This window comes from Heptranchias perlo, chromosome 3 (genome assembly GCF_035084215.1).
Source record: "Heptranchias perlo isolate sHepPer1 chromosome 3, sHepPer1.hap1, whole genome shotgun sequence".
NCBI classification, from domain to species: domain Eukaryota; kingdom Metazoa; phylum Chordata; class Chondrichthyes; order Hexanchiformes; family Hexanchidae; genus Heptranchias; species Heptranchias perlo.
In genome coordinates, this window is record NC_090327.1 from 75,433,725 (window position 1) to 75,446,478 (window position 12,754).

Here is a 12,754-nt window from a genome sequence, read left to right on the forward strand (position 1 = left end):
TAGCGGGATCATTTTTAGAGGATGCATTGAATGACAGCAGCAAGCTTCCCCAGTCAGTGAGAGAAAATCAGAGGGAGTGTCATTTTGACCCCTGCTCACACACTGGCCCCTAAAATCCATGGAGCCATTTATACTGAAGTAACGCTGGAAAGAAGGGACTTCTGCCCACCAGTGAATTGTTCCATTGACCCTGCAGTAATTCAGTCAACTCATTAGCATATTAAATGAAGGGCCAGGAGCGCAACTTCTGTGTAACAAGGGAAAGCCTTTTTGGTGGGGGGGGGGGGGGGGGGAGAAAACTTGTTGCTGCAGGATTTAAAGGCCAGCAGCAACTTAAGGTGGTTGCAGTTTTACTGGAGGCACATTGTGTACGTGGTGTGTTTTTTCTCCTTCGGCTTTTGTCAGAATGTTGAACTGCAGTGATTTCTTACAAAAAGATTCTTTTGTGATTTCTCAAAACTTCATTATTGCTTCAACTTCACACACTGATGGTTCACAAGGAAGGCCACAGGCAAGTGGTGGTAGGAGAAGAGCCAAGCCAATAATTTCTTAGATGCTCCAGACCCTCCAGGACCAGAGCCACCAAAGGTGACACCACCTGCTGGACTCTCCAGAAAAGGAGATCATCTAAATCAGTCACCAGTACCATGTGGAGGGAGGTGGCAGTGAGTGCCACCACTCTCACCCCAGAGTAGTGGTCTAGTGCTGGAAAAAGTACAGTGACATGATGAGGGCAGCCACTATGAGAAATCTTCCCTTTTTTCATTTTGGCACCATAGGACGCCCCTCCACTAATCACACTCACTTCTTAACTGGAATGACAAGTGTTAATTTATAGTGCATTATAGTTCAATGGCTAGCTAGCTGTTCCACCTGGAAGCTGTATTTGGAACTCCACTCACATGCCCTTTTAATATGATGCCCCTTACATCTCTAACCTCTCATGTCACAGGTTCCTTCTAGCTGTTATCCTCCCTGTTATATGAGCTGTTTGCTGCACACCAGCCCATAGACTTTCACCCAGAGAATCTAGATAGAGCCCATAAAGATACTGAAGCAAGTGACTCATAGAGCACGAGTGAACTGGAGGTGTGGGGAGTGGCTGAGTATTCACCTGTTCCTGTTAAGGCTGTGGAGATGGTTTCTTTTGGCTGATGAGGCCATGGATTCGGATCTCATGGATCCTGCTATGAAAAGAAGGACGTTCAACAAACAACGTACCCATTGCTGATGACAAGAGTCACAGAAGAGGCCTCTTCCCTCATATGCAGCAACATCAGGGAACTTTTTCCTGTTGAACAGCAACCAGAAGGCCCCGAGGCCAGTGACCAGGCCCACAACTGCAGCTGCACTCCATTTTGTTCTGCTGCTTTGAGGCGCTAGGCCCTTCCAGGGGGCAGGCCTGCGCCGGAGGTGCCCTGGGCCATGTTCATGATCTCAGACACAATAATCAGCCACAGCTCGGCCTAAACATGTGCAGTACATTCAATGCACTGTGCCTGTCCAGCATCGTGCAGAGGGGAGCCAGGAAAATTGGTGCCATAATGTCATAAGGATTGTGGAAACATGGTTCAACTCAAGATTGGAATGAATACAATATGTACTCATGTTGTTCAGGAAATACAAAAAAAAGTAGGGGAGGATATGTCCAGAATAATTAGGATGTCAAAGAAGTTGAAAGGAAAGGGATAAAAAGAAGCATTCTGGCTAAATCTCTAAAGAAAACCTTTTATTTACCTTTTTTTTCTGAGAGATCTGCATCAGTCCCTTTTTATGGGCCTCTGGCAGGCTGCTCAACGCATAGTACAAATAAAGGAAGCCGTGCAAGTCTGATGAGTGTGGATTCAGATCGGATAAAGTCAGAATTGGAAATGGAAGGCAGAAAATTAGTAAGTGAGTCTGGAAGGCAGAGGGAACGAAGGTTAGAAAATAAACAGAGGAGTTTGGCAGTCCTTAAATGTATTTACCTCAATGCAAGGATTATAGGAAATAAGGCGGATGAGCTGAGGGCACAGAGAGACACGTGGCAGTATGATATCTTAACTATTACAGAAACATGGCTTAAAGAGGGGCAGGACTGGCAGCTCAACATCCCTGGTTACCGGGTTTTTGGACGTGATAGGGGGATAAAAAAGGAGGTGGGGTGCAATTTTGGTTAAGGAAACAGTTACAGTTGTGAGGAGGAATGATATTTTAGAAGGAGCATCAAATGAGGCCTTATGGGTTGAGCTAAAGAACAAAAAAGGGCAGTCACACTAATGGGAGTGTACTATAGACCCCCAAACAGTGAGAGGGAGATAGAGGAGCAAATATGTAGGCAGATTTCTGAGAAGTGCTAAAACAATAGGGCAGCAATAGTAGGGGATTTCAACTACCCTAATATTAACTGGGATACAAACAGTGTGAATGGTATCGAGGGTGCAGAATTCTTAAATTGCATACAGGAGAATTTTTTTTAGCCAGTATATAACAAAACCCAATGCGGGGGGTGGGGGGGGGGTGCAGTTCTGGATTTAGTTCTAGGAAATGAAGAGGGGCAGGTGGAAGAAGCAGCAGTGGGAGAGCATTTTGCTGGTAGTGATCATAATACAGTTAGTTTTAGCATAGTTATGGAAAAGGACAAAGACAGAACAGGAGTTAAAGTTTTCAAATGGGGAAAGGCCAATTTTACTAAACTGAGAAGTGATTTAGCAAAAGTGGACTGGAAACAGCTACTTGAAGGTAAATCAGTATCAGAGCAGTGGAAGACATTCAAAGGGGTGATTCAAGGGGTTCAGGGTAAACATGTTCCCGCAAAGAAAAAGGGAGGGGCTGCCAAATCTAGAGCCCCCTGGATATCAAGAAGCATTCAGGGAAGGATAAGGCAGAAAAAGAAAGCCTATGATAGACACCGGGAACTCAATACTACGGAAAGCTTGGAGTATAAAAAGTGCAGGGGTGAAGTTAAAAAGGAAATTAGGAAAGTAAAGAGAGGGCATGAAAAAATATTAGCAGGTAAAATCAAAGAAAACCCAAAGATGTTTTATAAATACATTAAGAGCATGAGGATAACGAAGGAAAAGAGTAGGGCCTATTAGAGACTAAAAAGGTAAACTATGTTTGGAGGCGGAAGATGTGGGTATGGTTCTTAATGAATACTTCGCATCTGTCTGCATGAGTAGCATGATACAGGGATTGAATTTAAGGAGGAGGAAAGTGAAATACTGGATGGGATAAACAGTGAGAGGAAGTATTAAGGGGATTAGCATCTTTGGAAGTGGATAAATCACCAGGGCTGGATGAAATATATCCCAGGCTGTTAAAAGAAGCCAGGGAGGAAATAGTGGAGGCTTTAACAATCATTTTCCAAACTTCACTGGATACAGGCGTAGTGTCGGAGGATTGGAGGACTGCTAACGTTGTACCGTTGTTTAAAAAGGGAGCGAAGGATAGACTAAGTAATTACAGACCAGTCAGCCTAACCTCGGTGATGGGCAAATTATTGGAATCAATTCTGAGGGACTGGATAAACTGTCACTCAGAAAGGCACGGAGTAATCAAAGACAGTCAGCATGGATTTGTTACGGGGAAGTAGTGTCTGACTAACTTGATTGAATTTTTCGAGGAGGTGACAAGGAGGATCGAATGAGGGTAGCGTAATTGATGTGGTCTACATGGATTTTAGCAAGACTTTTGACAAGGTCCCACATGGCAGATTGGTCAAAAAAGTAGAGGCCTGTGGGATTCAAGGGAATGTGGCAAATTGGATCCAAAATTGGCTCAGTGGCAGGAAGCAAAGGATAATGGTCGACTAGTGTTTTTGCGATTGGAAGGCTGTTTCCATTGGGGTGCCACAGGACGCGGTACGAGGTCCTTTGCATTTTGTGGTAAACATTAATGATTTGGACTTAAGCGTAGGGGACACAATTAAGAAATTTGCGGATGACACAAAGATAGGCCGTGTGGTTGATTGTGAGGAGGAAAGCTGGAGACTGCAGGAAGATATCAATGGACTGGTCAGATGGGCAGAAAAGTGGCAAATGGAGTTCCATTCCGGAGAAGTGTGAGTTAATGCATTTGGGGACAGCAAACAAGGCAAGGGAATACCCAATAAATGGGAGGATACTGAGAGGTGTAGAGGAAGTGAGGGACCTTGGAGTGCATGTCCACAGATCCCTGAAGGTAGCAGGACAGGTAGATAAGGTGGTTAAGAAGGCAAATGGAATCATTTATTAGCCAGGTATAGAATATAAAAGCAGGGATGTTATGCTGGAACTGTATAGAACACTATTTAGGCCACAGCTTGAGTACTGCGCACAGTTCTAGTCACCACATTACAGGAAGGATGTAATTGCACGAGAGAGGAGGCAGAGGTGATTTACGAGGATGTTGCCAAGACTGGAGAATTTTAACTATGCTGACATATTGGATAGGCTGGGGTTGTTTTCCTTGGAACAGAAGAGGCTGAGGGGTGATTTGATTGAGGTGCACAAAATTATGAGGGGACCAGATAGAGTGGATAGGAAGGACCTATTTCCCTTAGCGGAGGGGTCAATAACCAGGGGGCATAGATTTAAAGTGATTGGCAGAAGAATGAGAGCGGAAATGAGGAAAAAAAATTTCACCCAGAGGGCGGTGGGGGTCTGGAACTCACTGCCTGACAGGGTGATAGAGGCAAAAACGGTCAACTCATTTTTAAAAAAACAAACACCTGGATGTGCATTTGAAGAGCAGTGACCTGCAGGGCTATGGACCAAATGCAGAAAAGTGAGATTAGGCTGGGTGGCTCGTTTCTCAGCCGGAGTGGACATGATGGGCTGAATGGCCTCCTTCTGTGTCGTAAATTTTCTATAATTTTGTTGATTGGACTTTCGGCTGGCCTTTGACACATTCCCATATGACAACAGGGTTTAGCTATGTAGTGGTTATGTTACTGGACCAATAATCCAGAGGATGAGAGTTCAAATCCTACCATGTCCTTTAGGGAAGGAAACCGGCCGTCCTTACCTGGTCTGGCCGATATGTGACTCCAGGCACACAGCAATGTGGTTGATTCTTAATTGCCCTCTGAAATGGCCTAGCAAGCCACTCAATTGTAAAATCTCGCTTAAAAAAAGTCATAACAAGAATAAAACCGGACGGACCACCCGGCATCGGACCACTAGGCACCGGACACGACAAAGGCAAACCAAGCCCAGTCGACCCTGCAAAGTCCTCCTCACTAACATCTGGGGACTTGTGCCAAAGTTGGGAGAGCTATCCCACAGACTAGTCAAGCAACAGCCTGACATACCCATACTCACAGAATCATACCTTTCAGCCAATGTCCCAGGCTCTTCCATCACCATTCCTGAGTATGTCCTGTCCCACGGGCAGGACAGACCACCAGAGGTGGCGGTGCAGTGATATACAGTCAGGAGGGAGTGGCCCTGGGAGTCCTCAACATTGACTCCGGACCCCATGAAATCGCATGGCATCAGGCCAAACACGGGCAAGGACACCTCCTGCTGATTACCACCTACCGTCCTCCCTCAGCTGATGAATCAGTCCTCCTCCATGTTGCACACCACTTGGAGGAAGCACTGAGGGTGGCAATGGCACAGAATGTACTCTGGCTGGGGGACTTCAATGTCCATCACCAAGAGTGGCTCGGTAGCACCACTGCTGACCGAGCTGGCCGAGACCTGAAGGACATAACTGCCAGACTGGGCCTGCGGCAGGTGGTGAGCGAATCAACACTAGGGAAAAACTTAGTTGACCTTGTCCTCACCAATCTTCCTGTCGCAAATGCATCTGTCCATGACAGTATTGGTAGGAGTGACCAACACACAGTCCTCGTGGAGACGAAGTCCCGTCTTCGCACTGAGGACACCATTCAACGTGTTGTGTGGCACTACCACCGTGCTAAATGGGATAGATTCAGAACAGATCTAGCAGCTCAAAACTGGGCATCCATGAGGCGCTGTGGGCCATCAGCAGCAACAGAATTGTATTCCAGCACAATCTGTAACCTCATGGCCTGGCATATTCCTCAATCTACCACTATCAACAAGCGAGGGGATCAACCCTGGTTCAATGAGGAGTGTAGAAGAGCATTTCAGGAGCAGCACCAGGCATACCTTAAAAATGAGGTGCCAACCTGGTGAAGCTACAAATCAGGACTACATGCATGCTAAACAGCGGAAGCAACATGCTATAGACAGAGCTAAGTGATTCCACAACCAACGGATCAGATCAAAGCTCTGCAGTCCTGCCACATCCAGTCGTGAATGGTGGTGGACAATTAAAGAACTAACTGGAGGAGGAGGCTCTGCAAACATCCCCATCCTCAATGATGGCAGCGTCCAGCATGTAAGTGCAAAAGACGAGGCTGAAGCGTATGCAACCATCTTCAGCCAGAAGAGCCGAGTGGATGATCCATCTCGGCCTCCTCCCGATATCCCCACCATCACAGAAGCCAGTCTTCAGCCAATTCGATTCACTCCACGTGATATCAAGAAACGGCTGAGTGCACTGGATACAGCAAAGGCTATGGGCCCCGACAACATTCCGGCTGTAGTGCTGAAGACTTGTGCTCCAGAACGAGCTGCGCCTCTAGCCAAACTGTTCCAGTACAGCTACAACACTGGCATCCAACCGACAATGTGGAAAATTGCCCAGATGTGTCCTGTCCACAAAAAGCAGGACAAATCCAATCCGGCCAATTACCGCCCCATCAGTCTCCTCTCAATTATCAGCAAAGTGATGGAAGGTGTCGTCGACAGTGCTATCAAGCAGCACTTACTCACCAATAACCTGCTCACCGATGCTCAGTTTGGGTTCCGCCAGGACCACTCAGCTCCAGACCTCATTACAGCCTTGGTCCAAACATGGACAAAAGAGCTGAATTCCAGAGGTGAGGTGAGAGTGACTGCCCTTGACATCAATGCAGCATTTGACGAGTGTGGCACCAAGGAACCCTAGTAAAATTGAAGTCAATGGGAATCAGGGGGAAAACTCTTGCACAAAGGGAAATGGTAGTGGTTGTTGGACACCAATCATCTCAGCCCCAGGACATTGTTGCAGGAGTTCCTCAGGGCAGTGTCCTAGGCCCAACCATCTTCAGCTGCTCCATCAATGACCTTCCCTCCATCATAAGGTCAGAAATGGGGATGTCCGCTGATGATTGCACAGTGTTCAGCTCCATTCGCAACCCCTCAGATAATGAAGCAGTCCGAGCCCGTGTGCAGCAAGACCTAGACAATATCCAGGCTTGGGCTGATAAGTGGGAAGTAACATTCATGCCAGACAAGTGCCAGGCAATGACCATCTCCAACAAGAGAGAGTCTAACCACCTCCCCTTGACATTCGACGGCATTACCATCGCCGAATCCCCCACCATCAACATCCTGGGAGTCACCATTGACCAGAAACTTAACTGGACCAGCCACATAAATACTGTGGCTACAAGAGCAGGTCAGAGGCTGGGTATTCTGCAGTGAGTGACTCACTTTCTGACTCCCCAAAGTCTTTCCACCATCTACAAGGCACAAGTCAGGAGTGTGATGGAATACTCTCCACTTGCCTGGATGAGTGCAGCTCCAACAACACTCAAGAAGCTCGACACCATCCAGGACAATGCAGCCCACTTGATTGGCACCCCATCCACCACCCTAAACATTCACTCCCTTCACCAGCGCACTGTGGCTGCAGTGTGTACCATCCACAGGATGCACTGCAGCAACTCGCCAAGGCTTCTTCGACAGCACCTCCCAAACCCGCGACCTCTACCACCTGGAAGGACAAGGGCAGCAGGTTCATGGGAACAACACCACCTGCACGTTCCCCTCCAAGTCACACACCATCCTGACTTGGAAATATATCGCCGTTCCTTCATTGTCGCTAGGTCAAAATCCTGGAACTCCCTTCCTAACAGCACTGTGGGAGAACCTTCACCACACAGACTGCAGTGGTTCAAGAAGGTGGCTCACCACCACCTTCTCAAGGTCAATTAGGGATGGGCAATAAATGCCGGTCTCGCCAACGACGCCCATATCCCATGAACGAATAATGAAAAAACCCATAGAGGTTTGAGATTTTGAATTCAGTTTTAAAAAAAATCTGGAAATAAAAAGCTGGTATCGGTAGAACATTGACCATGAATCTATCGATTGTCGTAAAAAGCCAATTGGTTCGCTAATGTCCTCTAGGGAAGGAAAGCTGCCGTCCTTACCCGGTCTGGCCTATATATGACTTCAGTCCCCCACAAATGTGGTTGGCTTTTAACTGCCCTCTGAAGTGGCCTAGCAAGCCACGCAGTTGTATAAAACCTGGACAACTTGGGATGGATCATAAATGATAGCCTTGACACCAATGCTCACATCCAAGAATTATTTTTTTAAAACTATTAATTAAATTAAAATTCATGGGAATCTAGGGTAGAATGTGATACTGACCATTCAAGTTTTCTCTCTAAATGTTTTCAAGCATAAAACTACAGGCTTCAAACAGCTTGTGTTTGGCCAATCTTAGCTCTGTCCCCACAATATCCTGCTCAAAAGACTTGGATGCCAGTGTCCTCATCGGGCATTAGGGAGCCCAAGGCCAAGGCATGGGAATAGCACCTCTCCATTCCGTCCCCTCCAATGTCATGGTCCATATTTGGGGTGTACGGAGGTTCCACTGCATCTACATCCCATTATAACCTTAAAGCTGGGCTGGGACCACATGGGAGGAGTTCCTTTCCGATTTCCCTGAGGCTGCTCTGCACTCCCAGCCAACTTAAGCCGAGAGTGCGCCTCTGGCCCTGTAGAAATTTGGGACCATAGTCTTAGATAGCCATCTGCAATAGAATTATTATAGCATTGCCTTACTGCTAAGAATGACCAAATCATGTCATTTCTTTGCTACATACAAAAATAATCCATTCTCTTTGCACATCATGGGGGTCAATTTTCGTGTGGCCCTATTCATCGGGCAGAGGATAGATGCACTGAGCCCACCGCCTGTGTGATTAATTTCACCGGTCGAGCCGCGATAAAATATTCATGTCAAGCTGCCCAAGCATTTGGAACACTGACTGACAGCTTGACATGAATAGGGCCAAAAGAAAATTGATGCCAGAGGATTGGAGGATTGCAAATGTTACAACACTGTTCAAAAAAGGGGAGCAGGTTAAACTTGGCGACTACAAGCCAATCAGCCTGACGGCGGTGGTGGAGAAGCTTTTAAAGACAATAATCCGAGACAAAATTAATTGGCACTTTGAAAAATATAGGTTAATAAATGAAAGCCAGTATGGATTGGTATGGTATGGTATGGTTTGGCTGGGAGTGCAGAACAGCCTCAGGGAAATCAGAAAGGAACTCCCATGTGCTCCCAGCCCAGCTTTAAGGTTCTGATGGGATATAGATGCAGTGGAACCTCCGTATACCCCAAATCGTGTTTGACTAACTTGATTGAGTCCTTTGATGAAGTAACGGAAAGGGTTGATGAGGGTAGTGCGGTTGATGTTGTGCATATGGACTTTCAAAAAGCGTTTGATAAAGTACCACAGAATAGACTTGTTAGTAAAATTGAAGCCCAAGGGATTAAAGGGACAGCGGCTGCGTGAATACAAAATTGGCTAAAGGACAAAACAGAGAGTAGTGGTGAATGGTTGTTTTTCAGACTGGAGGGAAGTATACAGTGGTGTTCCCAAGAGTCGGTTCTTTTGATATATATTAATGACCTGGAAGCAGGTATACAATACATAATTTCAAAGTTTGCAAATGACATAAATGTAGTAAACAGTGGGGAGGATAGTAACAGACTTCAGGAGGAGGACATAGACAGACTGGTGAAATGGGCAGACACATGGCAGATGAAATTTAATGCAGAGAAGTATGAAGTGATGCATTTTGGTAGGAAGAATGAGGAGAGGTTATATAAACTAAATGGTACAATTTTAAAGAGGGTGCAGGAACAGAGAGACCTGAGGGTGTCTGTACACAAATCTTTGACGATGGCAGGACAAGTTGAGAAGGCTTTTAAAAAGGCATACTGGATCCTTGGCTTTATTAATAGAGGCATAGAGTGCAAAAGCAAGGAAGTTATGCTAAACCTTTAGAAAACACTGGTTCGGCCCCAGCCGGGATGTTGTGTTCCATTCTGGACACCACACTTTAGGAAGGCCTTGGAGAGGGTGCAGAGGAGATTTACTAGAATGGTACCAGGGATGTGGGACTTCAGTAATGTGGAAAGACTAGAGAAGCTGGGGTTGTTCTCCTTAGACCAGAGAAGGTTAAGGGGAGATTTGATAGAGGTGTTCAAAATCATGAAGGGTTTTGACAGAGTAAATAAGGAGAAACTGTTTCCAGTGGCAGAAGGGTTGGTAACCAGAGGAATCAGATTTAAGGTGATTGGCAGAAGAAACAGGCGACATGAGGAAACATTTTTTATGATGCGAATTGTTATGATCTGGAATGCACTGCCTGAAAGGGTGGTGGAAGCAGATTCAGTAGTATCTTTCAAAAGGAAATTGGATAAATACTTGAAAGGCAAAAATTTGCAGGGCTATGGGGAAAGAGCAGGGGAATGGGACTAATTGGATAACTCTTTCAAAGAACCGGCACAGGCACGATGGGCCGAATGGCCTCCTTTTGTGCTGTACGATTCTATGATTCCTGACTCCACAAAAGTTAGTAACTTACAAGGAGCGTTTTGGGAGAAGCTTCTGGCGGTCCCTTATGAAACTGCGGATTAGGCCGCTCTACATTGTGTTCCACAGGGCGGGGTTTAATGCGCACCACCCATTGGGGAACACTAAAATTGCATTGGGGTCCTATGTGCATCATAAGATCACAGTTTGCTTAAAGTAATGAAGCTCCTGCGTGTTTTATAGCTTAATAAATGATGTTAAAAAAATTAGGTTACTACAGCACCAAATGTGTCATTGGCAGACTAAATAATTAATGTCTTAGTTCCAAATACAATGGGCTCAATTTTGAATTGGTGGTGGGTTGGCAGCAGGGGGCTGAAGGTGCGCTTGGCAAACCCGAATAAACAAAACTTACCGTTTCCAACACGATCGCATTGTAATTGATGGTGATTAACGTACTCTCCGGGTTTCGCGCCCGGCAGCCAGCCTGATTGACAGGCTGACTGCCGTCAGGAGCTGCAACATGAGGTGGGAAGAGAAAGAGAGAGCAAGCCGTCATCCGGCACTGGAACAGAAGATTGGTGGGGGGGAGCGGGGAAGATCGTAGTGGGGTGTTGGGTGAAGAGGGGGCGATCAGAGAGGGAGACATCTGAGTAGGTTGGAAAGCTAGGTTGATTTTGTGTTTTAACTTCGTGCAATGGTTTTTTATTTAATTTATTTTGTTTCTTTTTGGCTGATCCGGCCCTTTGTGCCTGGTTTTAAAAATCATTCTTACTACCTAAGATGTCACAAGTGAAGTGCCTTAAGTACCTCAGTGAGGTACCTTTGGCTCTTTAACTATCATGCCGGTGGGACTTACGGATTCGGGACGCCAGCGTGCACACAAGTCTGTGGGGAACTCAGAAGTTGGCGGGTTGGAGCCGGCTTCCGAACCTGAACGGGATTTCCCCCATTTTCAGAGCACCCCCGCCCCCAAAGTACCCTCAATTTCCTGGGAAAATCGAGCCCAATGATTCTGACAATCTCAAGGAATGATCAGGTCAAATGGAACAATTGATTTTTAAGTTCCCCACTTTCCAAATTCTTCTTTGGAGTGCAGCTCCACGGGCACCTGTGGAACTTCGCTAGGGCACCATTTTTCATTTGAGAGTATAGACAATGAGTGTTGGTAAACTATTTCACCATGAAGAACACTTCAGCCATGTCCAAGTTTGATCTTGTGCTCATTTGAAGTCTACACATTCATTTTTATTTGTTCTTGGGATGTGAGCAAGGCTGAATTTATTGCCCAAACCTAGTTGCCCTGAGGAGAAGGTGGAGATTGGCCTCTTCCTTGAAACACTGCAGTTGTTGTGGTGATGATGGTTCTCACACAGTGTTGTTAGGTTAATATCCTGGAATTCATTACCTTCAATGATGAAGGAATGGCAATATATGTCCAAGGTGTGGCGTATGACTTGAATGGGAACTTGTATTTGATGATGTTCCTATGACATTGCTGCTCTTGGCCTTCTCAGTGGTGGAAGAAAATAATGGCACTAAGGAGTGACAAATCCCCAGGACTGGATGGTTTCTATCCCAGGGTTTTAAAGGAAGTAGGTGAGAACATTGCAGAAGCTCTAACTATAATCTTCCAAAGTTCTCTTGATTCAGGAACCATTCCTTTAGATTGGAAAATTGCACATGTCACACCGCTATTTAAGAAAGGTGTCCGAGGGAAACCAGGAATTATAGACCAGTTAGTCTTACATCTGTTGTCGGGAAATTACTAGAGTCCATAATTAAAGATAGTGACCGAACACCTTGAAAATTTTCAGCTGATCAGAGAGAGCCAGCAAGGATTTGTAACGGGTCGGTTATGCCTGACGAACCTGATTGAATTTTTTGAAGAGGTGACTAAAGTAGTGAACAGAGGAATATCTATGGATGTTGTTTATATGGACTTCCAGAAGGCACTCGATAAAGTCCCACATAAGAGAATGTTAGCTAAAGTTGAAGCTCATGGGATTGAGGGCAAATTATTGACCTGGTTCGGAAATTAGCTGAGCGGCAGGAGGCAGAGAGTAGGAATAATGGGCAGATATTCAAATTGGCAGGATGTGACTAGTGGTGTCCCACAGGGATCTGTGTAGGGGCCTCAACTATTCACTGTTATTT

The 12,754-nt window shown here is 45.9% G+C and overlaps 1 protein-coding gene across 4 annotated transcripts in view; it reads left to right on the top strand.

Moving 5' to 3' along the window:
• Window positions 1–12,754, top strand: part of c3h8orf34 (chromosome 3 C8orf34 homolog) — a 506,019-nt gene that overhangs the window by 468,284 nt on the left and 24,981 nt on the right. The window lies entirely within an intron of this gene.